Source organism: Castor canadensis, chromosome 5 (assembly GCF_047511655.1).
Source record: "Castor canadensis chromosome 5, mCasCan1.hap1v2, whole genome shotgun sequence".
Classification (NCBI taxonomy): Eukaryota; Metazoa; Chordata; class Mammalia; order Rodentia; family Castoridae; genus Castor; species Castor canadensis.
The window spans coordinates 10148582-10170811 of record NC_133390.1 but is presented as its reverse complement, the minus strand read 5'-3'; the positions used below and the strand labels follow the sequence as shown (position 1 = coordinate 10170811).

The following is a 22230-nucleotide window of genomic DNA, read 5'->3' as shown; positions in this document are numbered from 1 at the left end:
TGATATTCCAAGATGTATCAGTAAAGAGGTCAGCAGTTCAGAGCTGTCAGTCACTTCTGCATCTTCAATGGAAACTTTCCGTGTTGGGGTCTGAGGAGACTGGCAGTTTTTGTCCTCCCCTAGCAACACAAGGAGGGAAAGGAGCTGGGATTTCAGGGAGATAATACCATTAATTCTCCCAGGCAAGATCAAGATGTCACTCTCCTTCCTGCTCTTAACATTACCTAGTCACATGACCGTACTTCCTGCAAGGAAGTCTGGGAAATGTAGTCCTTAACCAGATAGCCATGTGTTCAACTACAATGCTATACGTGTTGACTATCCCTAATATAAAATGCTTGGGACCAGAAGTGTTTCAGATTTTGGAATATTTGCATATACATAATGAAAAATTGGGGGGATAGGATCTGGGTCTAAGTATAAGATTCGTTTATGTTTCATACATACCTTATGCACATAGCCTGAGGACAATTTTACATAATATTTTGAATAATTTTGTGCATGAACCAAAGTTAGTGCTCAAGAAAGTTTGGATTTTTGAGTGTTTTGGATTTTGTATCTTCTGGATAGGGATAGTCAACCTGTACTACAGAAGGATAGAAGAACAGAAATTGGGGGATAACTGTCTTGCTGGAGCCACTCAGGCCCTCATAGAAAAGACACACACTGTAGTTACCTCTCCAAAGGACTCTGCAGTGTTCCCTCAGTGGCAAGTGAGTTGTACAAAGCCAAACTCCCCACAAACCAGAAGGTAATTTAGGAAATGACTCAGGCTCCCTGGCTGACTCATACTCTGAGCATCCTGGAGAGAAAAGGAGCACTGCACCCATTTGGGGCTTGGGCTTTAGTGTATAATAATAATAATGACTTTGAGACTGAAAACTTCCAGAGGGTTAATGAATGACTGGCTTGGATTAATAGCCCAGATCGCTGCTGAAATCTATCAATTCCTTCCAGCTTCGTATTAATCTACAGGAAATTCTTTGTACACCCAGCTATTACTGCTTCAATCTCACAAAATAAAAACGAATGGATATTTCATTGGAATTTGGAAAAAAAAACCTTGATCACCATTGTGTGTGGCCATCGTGCAATTATTATTATTATTTTTTCAGGCACATTTCCTTTGGTTCTTTTTCAGGTTTCAATTTGTTGCAGTGGCAGTAGCAACAGTAGCCACAGCAGCTAGCCCTCTGGATTAGTTTTAATCCTCTTGCTATCTGTAGTGTATTTGACAAAGCTCTGCACGACTTAAATTTGTCTTCCCTGCTAGACTGGGAGCTCCATGAGGTCTGAGATATCTAGTAGAGTCCCAGCTCAGAAGAGCCCTGGCTACAGCAATCTATTTGTGGAACCGAACCTCATGGAAGAGTTGTAGAATTTTAAAAAACTTACTATCAGTCCAGTAGATGGGCTCAAAGCAAACCTGGGAATCTCAGCATTTAGTTGAATTTAAGGGAGTGCATTTTCAGCTATTAAAATATGATCAGAGTTTCCCAAGAGAATAGTTGAAAACAGAGAGACAAGGATGTAAAAGTAGTTGTGGAAAGGATGTCTAATGTTGACTGTGAAGAGAAACCAGGGATGTGCTGAATAAGTGGTCACTCCTATAGCCACTGGGGACTCTCTACTTCTTGGAGTTCTCTGCTAGTGAATGGTATTGACAAAATAAACATGTCTCCTTCAGCAAAGTCCCCAGGTTCAGGGTATCAGAGTTTATAGATGGTTCGAGATTTTTCTCTGCCATACTAAATTCCTGCCCCGCAAAGGGGAGGACTTGCCAAGGACAAGGGCAAGGTGTGAGCCCTAAGGGAAGTTATCACCAGCACGAAGTGGGCTTTACCCCCACCCCAACACCTCCTAACTAGAACAACACATTGAGGCCGCAGCTAGAGGAAATTCCTGGCAACAATAGAGGTTTTGGTGGCTTTTAAACTAGGGGTGGAGATTGAGTTCGAGAAACAGGAAGCCTAAGCAGAGTCAGGGAGGGAAGTTAAGTAGGAATTAGGACCAAGGACTTGAAAAATGCTGTTTTCTTCTGTTCTTATAACAACTGATAAGAGGATTTCAGAATTAGGGTAGAGAGCCTTGAAAAAGAATGGGGGAATTTAATCAATTAGAGAGTACTCTCAAACTTAAACTTCCCAGTGTTTGGTAGATATCACGTTTGCCTAAGAAGTTAAAGATGCCAAAAATAAAAAGGAAAGCTGTATAGCATTAAACGTTGGCATGCTGTTGTTTTCTGGCTAGGGAATCTTTTTTATTTTTGGTGGTCCTGGGGCTTGAACTCTGGGCCTCACGCTTACTAGGTAAGTGCTCTATCAGTTGAGCTACTCTACCAGCCAAGGGGTATTTGGCTTTTATTTTTCTATTTCCAACCAAGGACATGCCATCTGAGTGTGGTTACCACTCAGATAATACATGGTATCCAAGTAGAAACTAACCAGACATGTATTTACATGTAAATATGTAGGCTATTAAAGCTGGGTGAAGTCAAAATTTCTATATGAAAGGAAGTAGGTATAGCAGAGTAGTTTTCATAGGTAAAAAAAATGATCTTAACAGCAGATGAACTGTCACAATAAATCTCTATCTTTGGAAATGATAGAGAGGAATATGCTTGCAATTTTATTTATTTATTTATTGCTATGGAATGTGCCTCAAAGAACCATGTGTTAAAGGCTTAGTCCCAACTTGGCACTATTGGAAGGTGGTGGGGTTTTTAAGAAGCAAGGCTTTGTGATAGGTCTTAGGTCACTGGGGATGGGGATGTGCCCTCAAAGGAGATTGTGGGATGCCTATCTCTTCCTCTTTCCTTTTGTTTCCTGTTTACCTTGAGGTAAGTAGCTTCCTTTATCATATGCTCCTGCCATGACGTGCCTCCTTGCCATAGCCCAAAAGCAACAAAGCCAACTGACCATGGACTATGAGTCTCTGTGTAAAACCATGAACCTTTCCTTGTTTCAAGTAGATTGTCTCAGGTACTTTGTTACAGTAATGCAAAGTAATGGCTGACATATCCTTCATCAAAAGCTTTAAGAAAGTAAGAGAAGCTTGCCAGACGTGTTTGAGGCCAGCCTGGGCTACATAGCATGGTCTCTCAGTCACAAAGCAAGCATAATCAGACTTTGAGTACAGTGCTCTGTCTATGAACTTGCCTGCCTCTGATGGTGTATTGTGAACTATTTGTTCTGAACATAGTTATTTATTTATTTCTAAAAAGGTAGAGAGTGACCAACCATGTCTGTTTGCTTAGCACTGAAGGACTGATTTCTAGGCAGTGGCATTTTCAGTGCTAGGCTAGGAACATCTTGGGCAAATCAAGATGACCTGGTCACCCAAGCAGGGCCTTACGTGAGCACCCACTCACCTGTCTGGAGGGAACGTGGGGGAGATTGGTTGTGTCAGGCCTGAATTTTCTTCAGTCTCTGTGCTGGCCTTGTGTCCTATGGAGATCTAGTTGGGAAAACAGAAACCACTGAGGGCCTGGAGAATATAATGTGGAAAATCAGTGGTGGGAGAACCGAGGAGCCAAACAGGGAAAATAACCCAGAGATTGGAAAAAACATGGTGCCATGAGCACTCCTTGGCTGCAGGACACAGGGAGGAGGGAGTGCTACTGGACACTAGAGATGGGGTCACCACTGGAAAGTGGACTGGTGGTGGGCCTGACCTATGGTAGCCGGAGACATGGAAAAGACCTAGCATCACCAAAGAGACTAAAAGTGAATCTTGAATCTGCATCCTCACTCCTGTGTAAAATTTGTAAAAAGAACTCCTTTCTGTGTCTTTCTCATCTCAGTAAGACAACCTGAGTTTCTCAATAGTCCTTGATTCCCTTGTCCTAGGATTCCTGTCCAATCTAGGTAGCCAAGCTATGTTTCTCTCCAAAACACACATCCATTCCATGTGATGTCATGGCTGCCATCCTGCTCCAAGTCAAACTCATCTTCCACTTGTAGGACTTTATAGAATTTTTTCACTATGGGTGTGAATTTCTTCATTAATTACTAGGGATCTACTTAAGTAGATCCTTAAGTGTTCTCACCTGGGCATACAATAACATGAAAAAATTGGACCAATCCCTACAACTGTGCCTGTCTTCTAAGCTTTACGTTTCTGGCTCATATTTGGAAACTGACTTTGTTTTCTCTGAATCTCCATGTACATGGCACCTGGTCATCAGATTCTAGGTGAGCTTCTTGGGGCTCAGCTCCAGTTGAGCCTTGCTGACTCTTTGAGGTCTGCCTAAGCCCCCTCAAAGTATATTTCTGCTATTCAAACACATTTCTGATCCCATGACAACCCAATAATTTTTTCACATGATGTTATTTGCCATTTCATTAGTTCATATCCTTTTTTTTTTTCATCTTCCATCTGGGGTTATTTTCCATTTCCTTTCAGATGCTGATCTCTGAGAAGAATGCTCTTAGGTTTTGTGGGGGTTTTTCTTGTTGCCAATGTTTGTATTTCACCTTCATACTTGAAGGATATTTTCTGTGGGTTAGAAGGAAGATACCATTGCACAGTCTTTTGGTTTCCACTGTGGCTTTTAAGAACTCTGTGGACTGTTTATCTATGGCTCCTTTGAAGGCAATCTCCCCCCACCCCATATACCTCATGGCTGCTTTAAAAGCCTTCCCTCCTCCCTCCTTCTCTTCCTTCATTCCTTCATCTTTTCTTTCCTCCCTCCCTCCCTCCTTCCTTTCCTCCCTCCCTCCCTTCCTTGCTTCCTCCCTCTTCTGTTCCTTTCCCTCTTTTTATTCTTTCTGATCCTCAATTAAAGGCATATTATATTCTAAGATTATTACTCTCTCCTGTCTTAATCTTTTTGTCTCTCTATACTGTAATCATGATAGTTTTTTCTGCTTTAATTGTAGCACACAAAATTCTCTCTTCATCTGTGTTCAAAGTGTGGTTAAAACCATCCATTTGGTCTTTAATTTTTGTTGCTATGTTTTTCATATCTAGAAGTTCTTTTGAGTTCTTTTTTATATGTGCATGACACTTTTTGTAGTTTCTAGTTCCTCACTTAAATTTTCAAACTTGTTAAGTTTCTTTGAATATGGTAGCCAGCAATGTTTTAGTCTCCGTGTAGTAATTCAAGCATCTGCAATCTTTGTGGGTCTCCTTTTGTCTGTTCTCTCATTCATGGTGTCTGGCTCTCATTCATGGTGCTGTGTTTTCCTGTATGTCTGGTTATCTTTGAATATGTCTAACTCCAATTTGCTCCAGGCATGCCCAGAGGGCACACCATTTGGGTTCATGAATGTCAGCTGCCCACTGTTACCCAGTGAATTGTCATGGTCTTTGTCTCTTGCCCTGGTGACCCTCAGTCACATTCAAGGAAAGGCCTCTGCTATCTTCAGAAATGTGAAATCACTTTGTCTTGGCCTTCAATGAAGGTTGCCTCCTGCTAGTGACTGCCACTTCCTCAACCAATATCTCTCTTGCTCCTTGTGCCAAAGCCCTAAGTAGTTCTCAGAGGGCAGAATGATTTCATTATCCCCCAAGGTTCTCAGAAAACTGAGGCCATAGGGCCATCTATGCATCACAAACAGATGGGGGTGTAGTGCAAGCGTGGTGGCAGCTGTGGACCGCCCGTGGGGTCACGGTTTTCATATTTTGGGTAAAAACAACTTTCCATTTTCACTTGAAATTTCTCTGGCTATATGGCATAGGGACAAATTCCTAGGAACCACACAGGTCAGCATAGGCTGTAACTATAACAGTCCCTCCTCTTGAGATCTAGCTGTTGGGGGGTGGGGAGGTGTGGTCAAGCTTGTTGGCCAAATTTTCTCTGCTTGGTTCCCACACAGATTAGCATCTGGAGGGCTCACCTCACACTATGACAGACACTCTCAGATGTATAAGAATGTGGGGAGGGGTGTATAGGTAGGGATGGGAAGGTTGAAGTGAGGAGAGACACAGCCTTTCTTTATAAATTACCAGAACTGACACACACACACACACACACACACACACACACACACACACATCTAGTTTTGGCCTAAGTGCCTTCAGGCTTTTTGGAAAAGGCTCTTTTGAGTCCCCTGTTCCACTTAGTAAATTTCCTATAGTCACACAGCAAGTGTTGGTGCTGCCCTCCTCCACTTCTGGGCTTGTGGTGCTGGGGAAGCTGTGTGACTTCCTGTCCCACCTCGGTGGCCATGAGTCAGCACCAAGCCACCCTGAGAACTGCTCCCAGGACAGCTTCAGCCTCTGTGTTGGGCCCTTAAGACCCACTCTTGGGCTCCCTAAAGGTGGAGTTTGCTCTGCTTTAATTGACAGGATGGGACTCCGTCCTGATGTCATCCAAATGCCTGAACAGTGACATTTTACAATTTCAGGAAGACACAGCAGCTTGTATGATGTGCCCACGAATAATACCACTCTGGGTGCAAACTTCTCTTTCCAAGAGTGAGCACATTTCTCTGCGTAGGCTTCACACGACATCAATCACCGGCTTTTACTCCTGGGGAGAATTGTTTTTCACTACTACTGCATTGCAAGAGCAATCAGAGAATTTGGATAATCTGCACTTTGAACTGAACTTAAACCTCGGAAAACTTGAAAAGAGAATAAACGGTGACTTTTCACAGTTGCTAGATTGTTGAAGTAGAAAGTGACCCATGGGATCCAGCCTGGTCCTTTTATAGGAACAGAAAGAAAAGTGAGGCCCAAAGAGGAACTGTGGCTTTCTCAAAGTCATACAGCAAATGACTGGTGGCACTGTGACGTAGGTGTCCTAACTCTACCATTTCAGGTGCCTTGAAAGTCTGGAAGCCTTGCTTATGGCTGGAGGCAATGGTGAGATAGCTTGTGTTTATTTTAAAGTCAGGACAGTGCTAAAGATCTTCACTCCACAAACACTGAGTTTTGCTGTGAATAGATTATGCGTTTTTAACTGTTTTCTCTAATAGCTCTTAGGACTTTACAAGAACCACCTAAGTTTTTGAGACACCTGAAGGGAATTGCATTGTCTAGGGAAGAAGTTAGAGTCATTGAACAGTAGAAGAGTGATTTGAGCTATGCATGGTAACACACATCTGTAATCCCAGCTATTTAGGAGGTGGAGGGAGGAGGATTTAGGTCCAAGCCCAGCCAGGGCAAAAGCAAACTGATAAACAAATTAAAAACCAACAAAAAAAAGGACCGAGGGCATGGCTCAAGTGATAGAGTACCTCCTTAGCAAGCGTCAGATCCTGAGTTCAACTTCCAGTACTGCCAAGTAAAAAGGGAGAGGGATTTTGCCTTTGCTTTCTATGTAAGATTGCACTGAATTCTCTCACAAGTCATCCCATAGGTGCTGTATTTATTGAGCACCTATGTATGCCAGGAGTTATGTGGTGAACAAGGTAGACCCAATCACAGTCCTCATCAAAAAGAGGGAGAAAATAAACAAACAAATGATTTAAAAAAATTTTTTTTTTATTATTCATATGTGCATACAATGCTTGGGTCATTTCTTCCCCCTGCCCCGACCCCTCCCTTACCACTCACCCACCCTTTCCTTCTCCCCCCCCACCCCCTTGATACTATTTTGCCCTTATCTCTAATTTTGTTGAAGAGAGAGTATAAGCAATAATAGGAAGGAACAAGGGTTTTTGCTAGTTGAGATAAGGATAGCTATACAGGGAGTTGACACATTAATTTCCTGTGTGTGTGTGTTACTTTCTAGGTTAATTCTTCTTGATCTCATCTTTTCTCTAGTTCCTGGTCCCCCTCTCCTATTGGCCTCAGTTGTTTTTAAGGTATCTGCTTTAGTTTCTCTGCCCTGAGGGCAACAAATGCTAGCTAGTTTTTTAGGTGTCTTACCTATCCTCATATCTCCCTTGTGTGCTCTCGCTTTTATCATGTGATCAAAGCCCAGTCCCCTTGTTGTGTTTGCCCTTGATCTAATGTCCACATATGAGGGAGAACATACAATTTTTGGTCTTTTGGGCCAGGCTAACCTCACTCAGAATGATGTTCTCCAATTCCATCCATTTACCAGCAAATGATAACATTTTGCTCTTCTTCATGGCTGCATAAAATTCCATTGTGTATAGATACCACATTTTCTTGATCCATTCGTCAGTAGTGGGGCATCTTGGCTGTTTCCATAACTTGGCTATTGTGAATAGTGCTGCAATAAACATGGGTGTGCAGGTGCCTCTGGAGTAACCTGTGTCACAGTCTTTGGGGTATATCCCCAAGAGTGGTATTGCTAGATCAAATGGTAGATCAATGTTTAGCTTTTTAAGTAGCCTCCAAATTTTTTTCCAGAGTGGTTGTACTAGTTTACATTCCCACCAGCAGTGTAAGAGGGTTCCTTTTTCCCCGCATCCTCGCCAACGCCTGTTGTTGGTGGTGTTGCTGATGATGGCTATTCTAACAGGGGTGAGGTGGAATCTTAGCGTGGTTTTAATTTGCATTTCCTTTATTGCTAGAGATGGTGAGCATTTTTTCATTATTTTTTGGCCATTTGAATTTGTTCTTTTCAGAAAGTTCTGTTTAGTTCACTTGCCCATTTCTTTATTGGTTCATTAGTTTTGGGAGAATTTAGTTTTTTAAGTTCCCTGTATATTCTGGTTATCAGTCCTTTGTCTGATGTATAGTTGGCAAACATTTTCTCCCACTCTGTGGGTGTTCTCTTCAGTTTAGAGACCATTTCTTTTGATGAACAGAAGCTTTTTAGTTTTATGAAGTCCCATTTATCTATGCTATCTCTTAGTTGCTGTGCTGCTGGGGTTCCATTGAGAAAGTTTTTACCTATACCTACTAATTTCAGAGTATTTCCTACTCTTTCCTGTATCAACTTTAGAGTTTGGGGTCTGATATTAAGATCCTTGATCCATTTTGAGTTAATCTTGGTATAGGGTGATATACATGGATCTAGTTTCAGTTTTTTGCAGACTGCTAACCAGTTTTCCCAATAGTTTTTGTTGAAGAGGCTGCTTTTTCTCCATTGTATATTTTTAGCACCTTTGTCAAAGACAAGTTGGTTATAGTTGTGTGGACAAGCAAATGATTTTAATATCAGTTACTGGAAGTTCCATCACTGGAGGCTGCCACTGCAGAGAGGGTCTTTAGGGAAGGTCACCTTGAACAGAGGTCTATGGGAGTTTGAGCATGGGTCATGAGAACATCTGAGGAGGAAGCTTCTGGGTAGAAAAATAGTGCTACCCCGAAGGTCAGAATGGTGAGAGTTGAGGAGGACATGAGAGGAGGTGGTGGGAAACGAGGCCAGAGATGGAGGCCAGCCAGATCATGTGGAGGACCAGAGAACATGGAAGGAGTTAGATTTTTTAAAAAATTGTGGCCTAATACTCATATTACTTTTTATTATCTTATCTATTTTTAAAGAGTTAAATACATTCACATTGTTGTACACACAATCTCCAGAACTCTTCATTACAAAACTAAAACTGTATACCAATTATACAACTCCTCCTCCTGCAGCCCTTGGAAACCACCATTCTACTTTCTGTCTCCATGACTTTGGAGGTCCCTTGCAGAAGTGGCAGCATACAGTATGTGTCCTTTTGTGACTTGCTTATTTCACTTAGTATAATGTCCTCCTTATATGGTTCGTTCATGTTGTATCACCTTTCAGAATAATATTCTATTATATGCTTGTACCATGTTTTGTTTATCTATTCATTGGTGGATGGCCAGTTGGGTTGTTTCCATCTTTTGGCTTTTGTGAATAGTTCAGTTATGAATGTGAGTGTGAAAATAAATCTTGGAGATCTTGCTTTTAATCCTTTGGCTATTGTTACAGTTTGGATGTGGCTTGTCCTCCAACTATTGAATGTAAGTTACTATGATTTGGAAGTCCTGATGTGGTAATGTTAAGAGGCGGAACCTTTAAGGGGTGGAGTCTAGCAGGAGGTTGTTAGGTCATTGGGAGGTGTGTCCTCAGGAGTAGGACCCTGAGAGCCAGTCTCTCTCTAGCTTCCTGTCTTGGTTTGTGATCTCTCACTCCAGAACCGTCTTTTCCCTTTCTATATTAGCTTGCTTGGGCTGCTGTAACAAGTTCAGGTTTGGCATTCCTTACCCAGAATGCTTGAACCAGATGTGTTTCAGATTTCAGATGTTTTTGGATTTGGGAACTATTGCATAGACTTACTGGATGAACATCCATAATCTGAAAATCCAAAACCTGAAATGCTCCAAAATATGAAGCTTTTTAAGCATCATGCTCAAATCCAGGACTGTGCTCATGACATAAGCTCTAGTGAGGAATCCTCCCTTGCCTCTTCCTTGGTTCTAAAAGCTGTCCTCAGTCCTTGGCATTCCTCCAGTGATGGCTGCCTTGCTCCAACCTCTGTCTCTGTCATCATAAGCCTCATTCCTGGGTTTCTTCTGTGTTCAGTGTCTCTCTCTTCTTAGAAGATATCAGTCATTGGATTTGGGCCTTCCTTAATCCAGCATGACCATCTTAATGACCCTATTGCTAAATCAGGTCACATACACAGGTACCTGGGGGCTAAGACTTAAACATATCTTTTGGGGGGACAAAGTTCTGCCTGCTACACTTTCACACACAGATTTCATAAGGTTAGTTTAAGAGTACTTGGGTCTTGACATTTTTAATTAAATTTTGGGTATACTGACGATTGAACTCAGTACTTTCTAGGCAGGTGCTCTACCATTTGAGTCATACCCTTACCCCTCTTTGCTTTGGTTATTTTTGGGATAGGGTTTTGCTTTATGTCCAGGCTGGACTGGGATTCTCTTTTTACACTTCCCACATAGCTGAGATAATAGGTGTGTGCTGACACACCCAGCTTTTATTGGTAGAGATGGTTCTTATGAACTTTTTGTTCAAGTGGCCTTGAAACTTAACCCTCCCAATCTCTGTCTCCCAAGTAGCTAGAATTATAGGCATGAGCCACTGTGCCTGTTCAGGCTCTTGAGATTTTATTATTATTATCGTTGTATTGGGGGTACATTGTGACATTTACCAAAGTTCTTCTAATATATCATAGTTGAATTCACCCCCTCCACCATTCTCCTCTATCTCCTCTCCCCTCATTCCTGGAATAGTTTCAGCAGGTCTCATTTTTCTGTTTGCATACATGAGTCCATAATATTCCACCACATTCACCCTCTTACACCCTTTCCTTATATCCTCCTCCCTCCCACTGGTGCCAACCCCCAGACAGGATCTGTTTTACCTTCCTGTTTTCTGTTTTTGAGCAAAAGACATTTTTGTTTGTCTTTTCCTTTCTTTTTTTGGTGCTGGGATCGAACCCAGGGCCTCACGCATGCTAGGCAAGTGCTATACCACTGAGCTACATCCCAGCCCCCATTTTTGTTTGTTTAAAATAGATATATTGAGGCTTTTTGGAAAGGACATGGCCACATGACTAATGTTAGAGAAATAAGAAGGAGGAGGAGGAGGAGCAGGAGGAGGAAGAGGGAAGGAAAAGGAGAAAAGAGCAGGAGAAGAAGAACGAAAGAAAATCACAGTTGATTTTAAGACCAGAGTTGCCCCTTATTTCTTACTAGTCCCCACTGCTTTGGGGAGGGCCAGCTGCCTCCCCCTAGGCAGAACTGGAAACACAATATAGCCAGTTTCTCTGATGTCACCACTGATCCCAGGAGACCCTCTGGAATTTCAGGGTTTCAGTAGAGGTCCTCAGCCAGGGATTATGAGCCTTTGGCCTGAGATGAAATGTCAAGGACAGGGTGGGGCTCGTCAGGGAATGAGCACATCCTGGGTCTGGAGGCTGCCACACTGAGGCTGTGTGACCTCTGCAAGTCACTAGCCCTCATCCCCGAGGCTCCAGGAAAGGAGCAGCCCTGTCTTTCTTGAAATGTAGGAGTGAGGAGGACAGGTAAGAGGAGAGGCCTGCCAGCTGCCTGCTCTCTGTAGACCTAAGGGATTTCTGTGGACAGGGACTCGACTGAGACTCATAAAGGACTGTGTTTTTCCTTGGGTGTCACCAGCTCCAGCGCAGCCTCAAAACATGGTGAGGCAAATCTGACCTCATAGAATGACTGTGATCTTAAAATTTAACTTTTAATCTGTTGTTTCAATAAATCAAAGTCTGCAAACTCAGGAAGGAGGATAGCTTTTTTGTTTTCCTTTAGCATTTTAAGTGTTTCAAAGAGTAGGATTCAGTGGTTATTTGGCACATTCTAGGTCCAGGACTGTGCATCACCGATGGAGTATCCACACCCATCAAGGGTCTCTTCTCATTTTTTTCCATCCCCAAACCCTGGCCCGCAATTTGTATTCTGTCACTAGCATTTGATTCTTCTGAGATCTGTAAATGAACACATTTAACATGTGTTTTTTTGTGTCTGGCTTCCCTCACTTACCATCATGTTTTCAAGATTCATCCGTGCTGTAGTACCTATCAGTACTTCCCTCCTTTTGTGGCTGAATAATATTCCATTGTATGGCTATGTTGCATTTTGTTTATTCATTTGTTAGCAGATATTTGGATTGTTTCCATATTTGGGCTATGAGGGGGAGAGCTGCTATGTTTGTTCCTATGTAAATTATTGTTTGAATACCTGCTTTCAGTTCTCCAGGAAGAACTGTGGAATCACATGGCAGTCTTTGCCTTGTTGATGAACTGTCAAACTGTCTTCCATAGTAGCTGAATTATTTTGCATTCCAACCAACAATGTATGCGGGTTCCAGCTTCTCCTGGACAATGTTTTAGGCCTTGCTTTATTAAAGGTTATCACCCTTCTGCATCTGGCCTGGGTGTCCTGGGCCAGCTGGCTGTTTTTTGTCTGCTTTTTCTGCTCTGGAGTCTTGGAGCCTCCAATGGACCACCATTCTTATCTTCCCTGATAGGTCACCATGGACACTCATCCGAGCGGGTCTTCCACAGCTATAGTGCAGAGCATGGCAGTGAGGACACAGGTACAGACTAACTGGCACCTGTCAGGAAGTCATGGGGCAGAGCTGACTCCAGCTTGCATGAGGAGGGTCCCCATGGTTTCTGGACTTGGTCTGAATGAACTCTCTCTTCCTTGACGCTTCTTGCCCAGCCCTGCTGGCTGATGAGATACATGGGGTAGGGGGAGGGTGTTACTTTGGGGGAGGGGGTATTTGCTCCCAACTCACGTCTTCCAGAAACTCTTTGCTCTATTGCAGTGGGCCTGCTGAGCCTTCTGAATTTTCTCTTGTCCAAGACTCCTTTCTTCCACTGTCCTTTCTACCCCACACTTTTATTCCCATAGTGCACATGGACCCTGGTTCTCAGAGACCATCCTGTTATTTCTTAGGGGAGGAAAAAAAAAAGCATCCTAGTTTATATTCAGACATATGGCCATAAACTCGTAATAATAACTCACACACATAATCCACAATAACTCGTCTACATGCAACTAACTAGACTGAATTATCTAGTAACCATATTGTTTAATCTCTCTGTTCCAGAGTGATGGAAGAAAAGCCAAGCCCAGAAGTGTGACCTTGGCCACTCACCTCCCCCCTCCCACCCATTTCCTCTCCTCTTACCTGGGGATAAGAGCCCAAATACAGCCTCACCTCTAGATCACTGTGTGTGGGGGGTGTTAGGTCTGAGTCCCTACCAGGGCACCCTCTTTCACATGGAAGAGTTTTCTTCCCCCTGAGGTGGGATACAGAATTCTTGCCACTGGTCACCATGGTTTTGAATGGCCACACCATCCCCTGCATTTCCTGGAAGATGTCCTTTGAAGCAGCCATCTGTTCTGGACGTGCAGGCCTGGCCTAAACTACCTTTGGGGACGGGTGCCTGTGTGAGGAAGTGGGGCGGAGGGAGAGATGCAGTGATGTCTGAGGGCAGTCCTCATCTCCGGCTTGGGAATATCGGAAGAGACTGTTTTTGGAGATTGATGCATTCCCTTGCTGGATTTTAGTTTTTTACAACCTATTACAGAAAATGATGTTTTCAAAAACAACATTGTCCCTGGTCCAGTGGCACCAGATCATTCCATGCCAGCAGTCTCTGTTCACTGAGGGGAGCCCCCAAAATATGCAGGTGCATGTGTCACAGCAGCCTGGCACATGAGGCTGCATAATTTCTGTGACCCTCACCTAGGTGTTCTGGAGAGAGCTTGGTGTGTGTTGAAGAATCAGCCTCCAGGCCCTGCATCTGGACCTTTTCCAATGGGTGGGGTCTGCGTGGGCTCAGAACTCCCAACGCAAAGGATGCTCTTGCAGAATCCCAAAGGGGTGGCTCCATGTCACGTGAATTCTGTTCCACCTCCAAAGCTGGGGAGGCCTGGCGTGTCCTCTGCACAGGACTGTGCATTTGGTATCAATCCGGGGAGAAACAAGCGTCATCTGCTTTTGACCAATACCCTGCACAACCCTTGCCTCCTGCTGCTGAGTTATGTGGGGAGCTCGCACCCCCGGAGGACCAGCCTGGATAAACATCTCCCAGGTTTCCTCTCACCTGAGGCCAGATCTTATCTGGCAAGTGTGGCAAGTCCTGGGGTAGGACTGTCAGGGACATTTTTCTCCTAAGGCTACCTTAACACAATACCACACACTGGGTGACTGGAACAGCAGATACAGATTTTCTCCCAGTGCTGGAGACCAGAAATCCAAAACCATGCTGCTGGCAGAATTGCTCTGGTTCCTCCTGAGCTGTGAATGTCCCAGGCTCTGGTGTTGCTGGCCATCCTTGGTACTCCTTGTTACCAGGGCTTTTCCTCATGGGACTTTGGCATCTAGGTTCAAAACTTGGAATTATTTTGTGTGTGTGTGTGTGTGTGGTACTAGAGTTTGAACTCAGTGCTTGCTGAGCAGGTGCTCTACTGCTTGAGTCATACCCCCCAGCCCTTTTTGCTTTAGTCATTTTTCAAGGAGGTTCTTGCCTTTTTGCTCAGGCTGGCCTGAACTGCATTCTGCTACCTATGCCTCCCGTGTAGCTGGAACACAAGTATGTGGAACCATGCCTAAGCTTGTTTGTTGAGATGACGTCTCACTAACTTATTTTGCTCAGGCTGGTCTCAAACTTCAACCATCCTGATTTCTGCCTCCTGAGTAGCTGGGATTAAAGGTATGCACTACTAATCCTGCCCAAGAGTTAGAGCTTTTTTACTACATGCCCAAAGGACCAGTCATGGTGCCCAGGATTTGGAGCAGGCCAGGGGCTGAGTTTTAAGAGGAATGTTTACCACATTCCTTTTAAAGAAACAGAGCTTGGTTTCCTTAAAACTTGACATTCACCCAGAGCACCATGGCTGTGTAAGCATTTTCATGCTTGTGGTCCTTCCAGCCTCACCATCAGTGACCTCGAGGAGCAGGTCTGACAGGAATTCTTAATCCTCACATCCAAGCTGTGTCTTGTGCAGAAATCATGCAGTTAGCTGGGATCAGAATGAGGGTTCCCAGGCGCTGGGCTTGGCTCTCTTAGGAGGCAGAACCAGCATCTGAGACTGGGTGTTCATGAGGTTACCTTTGGGGACTCTGGGGAGTCTTTGTGAAGGTGTCTATACCTGAGGAGGGTCTTGGCTGAAATCGAGGGAGAAGAGAGCCTTTTTTTTTATTTTTTAAAAAACCAAAAACCTGACATTTTATAATTGAATAGATTTATGGAGTACAATTGGATGTTTTAATACATGTATACATTGTACACTGATCAAATAGGATCATAAACGTATCCACTCCTTCATTTTGAAATGTACAATATCTTGTTATTAACCACAGTCACACTTCTTAGAACCTCAAACTTCTGTTTCCTGTCTTCCTGTAACTTTGTCCCCATTGACCATCTCAGCCTCTCTTCCCCTCCCCGTGCCTTCTCCAGTCTCTGGTAATCACTGTTTCACTCTCTGCTTCTATGAAATCAGCCTTTTAAAAGATTGCACATTGTCTCAATTAATGGGAACCCATTCTTTTCATGGCTGAGTAGGACTCCATTGTACAAACGAGTCACTTTTAGGTTGGTCCTGTGTCTTGGCTATTGTGACTAGTGTCGCGACAAACACAGTGGGGCAGGTAGCTGGCATGTGCACAGGAAGTGACCTGAGCCCAGGGTGCACCAAAGTGGCACAGTCCTGTGTGGAATGGGTGCCTTAATAACAAGGGAGCATGAAAAATTAAAAGAACTGGGAGTATGGATCAAATGGTAGAGCATCTGCCTCACAAGAGTGAGGCCCTGAGTTCAAACCCCAGTACCACCCCCCCAATTTTTTTTCTCTTTGGATTGGGCGCAGGTGTTCATGTCTGTAATTCCAGCTACTTGGGAGGCAGAGATCAGGAGGATCATGTTTTGAGGCCAGCCCAGGCAAAATGTTAGTAAGATCCCCCATCTCAACAAACGAGGTGGGCCTGGCAGTAGGTGCCTGTGATCTCAGCTATGTGTGAGGCATAGATAAGAGGATGGTGGTCTGAGGCCAGTCTGGGCAAAACACAGGACCCTAACTGAATAATAACTAAACAAAAAAAAAAAGGGCTGGAGGTGTGGCTCAAGTGGTGTAGTGCCTGCTTAGCAAGCTTGAGGCCCTAAGTTCAAAACCCCAGTATGGCTCCCAAATTAAAAATGTAGGAGACTTTGTTCAGCTTCTGTACAGGGCACTTTGTACTGTGCCTCCCATAAAACCCATCAGTGAGATGGAGGACTTCAAGTGCAGGGAGACAGTTCATCTGTAAGCAGCCAGAATAATTACAAGTACACTGTGCTGGGGTGGAGGGGTGTGGGGTGGGGGAGGGGTAGCGGTGGGGGGAGGAGCAGGGCTGGACATGACCTCAGAGCAGCAGAGTACTTAGGAGGATAAATTGGGCAACACTTGGGTAAGTCTGAGTCAAAGTGATCTTATTATTATTTTTGTACTGGGGTTTGAACTCAGGGCTTCACGCTCGATAGGTAGGAGCTCTACCACCTGAGCCACACCTCCAGCCCTTTTTGCTCTTGTCATTTTGGAGTTAGGGTCTCACTTTTTGCCCAGGCTGGCCTGGACTTCAATCCTCCTTCACACAGATGCTGGGGTGACACGTGTGCACCGCCACACCCAGCTTTTGAGTCAAAACAATCTTACTCACCAGCCGTCAGTCCTGGCAACACATAATCTATCTGAGCCTCAGTTTTCTTATCTATAAAACTGGGATGCACTGGGCACTGGCAGCTCACGCCTATAATCCCAGCTACTCAGGAGGCAGAGATCAGGAGGATCGAGGTTTGAAGCCAGCTTGGGCAAACAGTTCTCGAGACCCAATCTCAAAAATACCCAACACAAAACAGGGCTGGTGGAGTGGCTCAAGTGGTAGACGCCTGCCTAGCAGTACCACTAAAACCAAAACCAAAACCAAAAACAAACTAGGATGCTGAGGCCTATCGCACAAAACTGTACCCACTCCAATAATAACAGTCATTACTATTGTGAACTCTTGTTAGAACAATTATCATGGCCATATGTGACGTTGCCTTCATCAGCCTAACGATAGGGCTGGTCAGATTGACCTTCTAAGTTTTCACCTGTCTTTCCAGCACAGGGGATGAAATCAGCTGTGACAGCTGTGTCCTGGTAGGTTCCTCTAAAGGCAGGTGTTTTTAAAAGGATTAACGTAAGCTCCAAGCATAAGCCTTTTATTGCTGTTTTATCCCCCAATATCATGGGCCTCTAACTTTTTTTAGAATAAAAGCTGTGTCTTGTTGGATGTACACAAAGTCTTTTATAATTTTAAGCTTCAAAAACACGCACACAGAAAGAAATCAAAAGAGCAGGATAAAGTAAACCTATCGGAATTCCCACTAGAATTTAGAGAGGATTGGGAGTGGAGGGTTGGAGGTGGTCAGTGGCTGGTTTTATTAGTAAACAGACCAGTTAATTGTTTATTGGCCTGAAATTGTCTATTACTGGGTGTGTACCATAGCACAACCCAGCCAGGTTCTTTGACCACAGTAGTCTTCTGAACAGGTTCTTTGACCACAGTACTTCTACACCTTTGTTTTTTTTTTTTTAAAATACTGATGTTTGTAGTGATCCTGTGGTCATGTAGTCCCAGAAAACATCAAAGACAGATCAGATGTCATTCAATCAATTTTTGTCATGAAGTATGTCTTATTGTGTTCTAGTTCTTGGAAATTTAGGGTTGGATGAATGACGTCAACGGCAATCCTCTATCAACCACAATGTTTAACAGAGCGGAATACCCTGTTCTTCCGCCTACCTGAATAGCTACCTTATTCTGATCATTAAATAGGCCAATAAAATTGACACAGCCTACTCTGTCTTTTTCCTCTCCTTGCCTCCCTCCCTTCGTTTCTCCCTCCCTCCTTCCTGTCTTTCCTTCCCTGATTCTCTCTCTCATTCTCACTTTTACTCTTTCTTTTTTGCATGTAGGCTAAAAATATGTATGTGGTCAGTTTTGGGATTGTATCACATTGGGAAGAATTTTTCTAACTTATAATTCCTGATAGGGATAGGCTGGTGTGGTGAACAGAATTTTACAGAAGGTAGTTTGTCTCTGGCTCCTGCCTTGCTGTTGCATCATCACTAATCCCATGGGTTATCAGATCATATCTACTTTGAGGCAGGAAGCTCCTGAAATTATTCATTTTCCCAGGCATGAATTTGTGGGGCCTCTTTTCTCTTTGGTCATATTTGAGTCAGTCACACTGTGTGGACGTGGAATCATGGTAAAATGATGCAGGTAGTCCTCTGGGAAATGAAGAGAGATGGGCAGAGGAGGTAGACTTTGAGCAACAGCTTTAAAGGATTTATTCATCTAGTCAGTCCCAGGCATGGTTCCCAGGCGTGGTTCTGGACACAGGATACAACAGGAAACAGAAAAGTCACAACTCCTGCCCTATGGTAACCATGGAAGATAGGTGGTTTTGAGCTTATTCTAGGGCAAAAGAATGAGAGTTGGGAGAGATGGAAAGGTTGGAGAGAGTGAATGCTGTGAAGAGAATGGCTTCATTTATGCATCCATTCAATGCATCAGCATTTATTGACCACTCATTTTGGGCAGTTTTGTGTAGGACATTGGGGATGCAAGGATGATCAAGCCCCATCTCTTACACTCGAAGAGTTCTAAGTGTGGGCTGTCGAGGCTCAGGTATTCTAGGTAGTGTCTGAGCTCTGCTAGAGGCAGGCCCAGAGGAAGAGAGGCAAATCCTGTTGCAGAGGGTGTGGAAGGGCTCCTCATAGGGAGGGAGTGTTGCTGCCAGTCCTAAAGGACAAATGAGAACTTGCCAGATGGTATTTGGCAAGGTAGAGGGAGAGGGAAGGCATCCACTGGAGAAATGGGGTACAGCAGAAGGCTGTTAGGCTTGGGAGGGCTGATGGTGGAAGACTTGATGGGAACTGTGTTTAATTCACTTTGAGATGTGATGGGGGCCATATCTGGGTTCAGAGCGTAAGTCAATGAAATCGCATTTGAGGGTGATGACTTGCTTGTTTAGGATTATGTCTTTACACAGGGAATAACCATTAGCAAACCAAGTAAGGCCCCTTCTAGGCAGGACCATAGAAGACTTTGGTTTCAGAAGACTTAGGCTCCAGTTTTCTAGCCTCTAAACAGGTTGATTGAGTTTGGGTTTGCCAAGAGATTCAAAAGTTTGCACTTCCCTCATGAAAATACTTTCTTTTGAAAACCAATAGTAAGACAGTAATGACTACAACAATCAGAAATCTTTTGTCTGTGAACCATTCTGGTTGACAATAAGAGTTTAAATATTACCCTAATCAGCAAGGGAATTATGAATAGCTGCTGCTTTAAAAAAAATATTTACTGTCAGTCTCTAGGGAGGAAGGAAAAGCAGAAAGGTTTTTAAGTGTACCAGTGTTGCTTCTTCCTTTTTCATTTTCTCTTCCCCCGTCCCCTTTTACAATCTGAAAACCTGGACCCCATGGCCAGGTGGGCTGAAGGAGGAGCAGGGAGACCAGGGAGGAGCAGGGAGACCAGGGAGATAAGTAAGGATGTCAAGAACAGCAGGTCAAATTCTTATGTAACTTTAGGGTATATTTTCACTTGTTTTAACCTTATTTAGTCAAGTTGGAGCTCCAAAACATCACTTGGACCTTGCTTCACAGCCATAGTCTTAGGCATCAGAATCTCTTAAAGAAAAGGTCAAAAATCCTGTGTTCCCAGACCCCACCCACCCTCATTCCTGGGCATTCTGTTTGTCTACATGTGGGGTGGAAACCCGACTGCATTTCCTCAAGGTCTACAGGTGACTGACTTGGATGTTTTACCTAGACTGGGGCACTGACTCGGAGCTCCCTTGTGTTCACTGGTGTCTGATTTTAATTGTAAATAGCCTTGTTCTGTGCACGGCTCTGGGTGAGCCATGACTAAGCTGTTTTTTTCAGACACACACAGGATTGGTGTGCCTGTGTAGTGTGGGGGATGGGGTTCAGGAGAGGGATATGGAAGAATGCTCTGGGCAGGATTTGAAGCATCGGCTACCCTGTGGGCAAGGCAGAAGGTAAGGTAGAGGAGGTCTAGACAGTAGGAGAAACTTCCAGAAGGGAGAAGGGAAGACTACAAAGATGCCCTCAGCAGGGTCTTTGCTGAGCAGGCCCATGTCCTTGGACCTCAGGACACCCTTTTCTCCAGCTACCCCTTCCCTGTGGCGGGTGGGGCATAACAGGCTGCTGAGGAAACACCTGGAAGGAGACCATAGCGTGATCCACCACCACTGGTACTTTTCCACTCCATGTGTTGGTCGGTGCTTCTGCAACCCCTGGCATGTGCTCCCATGTGATAGGGATGAATGCTGGGCCTCTGTAGGAACCCCGCACTCTGCAAGGTAACACTGTGATTCGATAGAGGTTGCCACAGTTTTTTTTTTCTCCCTCAGTCATTCACCATCTTCTGTTCTCCTGTCTTGTGGTTTCTCATCTTCAGTGATTTGTGATGAGACTGGGAGATCTGCCACCTGCTCCCAGCTTTCCTGTTGCCTTCAGAAGCCAGTTATTTATTTATTTGCAAAGAAGCACTGCTCCTTCCACTCCAATTTTTCAAATTAATTTATCTACTTTTATTGTTGTGCTGAGGGTACATTGTGGAATTTGCATCCACTCTGATCTTAAAACAAATTCTGTTTCGCACAGGGAGCCTCCTCAGAGATAATGGCCACTGCCCAGGCCAGTTGCTATGAGAGAGAAGAGCATGTGTTTCCTCTCCTGGTTCCTCTTCCTTTCTCCACCCCTCTGCCTCTGTTGGCACAGGAGTGGGCAGGGTGTCCTCTCCTATCTGACGGGCATCCCAGAACTGATCGGCAGAAGATTCTGATCAAATTCAGATCTCCCTTCAAAATCTTCACAAACATTTTAAAGTTTTTGCTGCAAGACACAAAGCTGCTTTTCCACCCTTCACCCCTGCCAGTGGCTTCTCTTTTCTGGGGTCAGTCTGGTGTATAGACAATTTCACACCTACTCCATGTTAGGGGTCCTGAGGATGACAGAGCTAAAAGGGATGCATCCCATTTCAAGAAGAGACTTAAACAAGATAGAATGTTCTTTCTTTCTCATGAAACAATCTGTGACTAAACAGACTAGCCACCCTTATTGTCAAGCATCCAGCTCCTTCCACCTCACTGCTTTCTCATCTCCAGGGTGTTCTCTCTTTTGCATGACTCAAGATGGCCCACAACCATTTCTTCTGCTTCTTTTAATTTAAAATTTATTTAACGGGTTGGGGATTTAGCTCAGTGGAAGAGCGCTTGCCTGGCAAGTGCAAGGCCCTGAGTTCGGTCCCTAGCACCGAAAAAAAAAAAAAAAAAAAAAAAAAAGGAAAAAATAGAAAAAAAAAAGCAAAACAAAAAGGACAAAAAAAAATTTATTTAACAAACATTGTGGATCCAATTATTTTGCTAGTCACTTTGTGTTTTCCTGGGATATAGCAGTACATACATTGATTTTAAAAGATTTTAAAAGATCACTCAAAAATATGGCACACTTCATGAATTTGTGTCACCCTTGCACAGGGGCCATGATAATCTTTTCTGTATGGTTCCAATTTTAGCATATGTGATGCTGAAGTGAACACTCAACCATTTCTTGATCCAGGCAGTGGGATGCCCTTTAATGGCATGACTCATAAGATGCTGTGTCACTTCCTCTCACACCCCATTGGCTAGCTCTTACTCATGTGACCATACCTACAGGCAAGTGAGGCTGGGAAATGTAGTCTTTTTCGGGGTGTCTGGGACCTCAACTGAAACTTTTACTATTAGAAGATTTTAAAAGGTAAATGTTTCATATGAGTGTAAGAAAAGTGTGCCTTCTCTAATTGTTGGATGCAGAGTTCTGGGTACCGTCATAAGTCAAACTTGC

The 22230-nt window shown here is 43.9% G+C and overlaps 1 non-coding gene across 1 annotated transcript; it reads right to left on the bottom strand.

The window, feature by feature from the left end:
- Window positions 1-21838: 21838 nt before the first annotated feature.
- Window positions 21839-21943, bottom strand: LOC141423582 (U6 spliceosomal RNA). The gene has a single exon (XR_012448427.1). It is a non-coding gene; the product is annotated as a U6 spliceosomal RNA (small nuclear RNA).
- Between the last annotated feature and the right edge of the window lie 287 nt (window positions 21944-22230).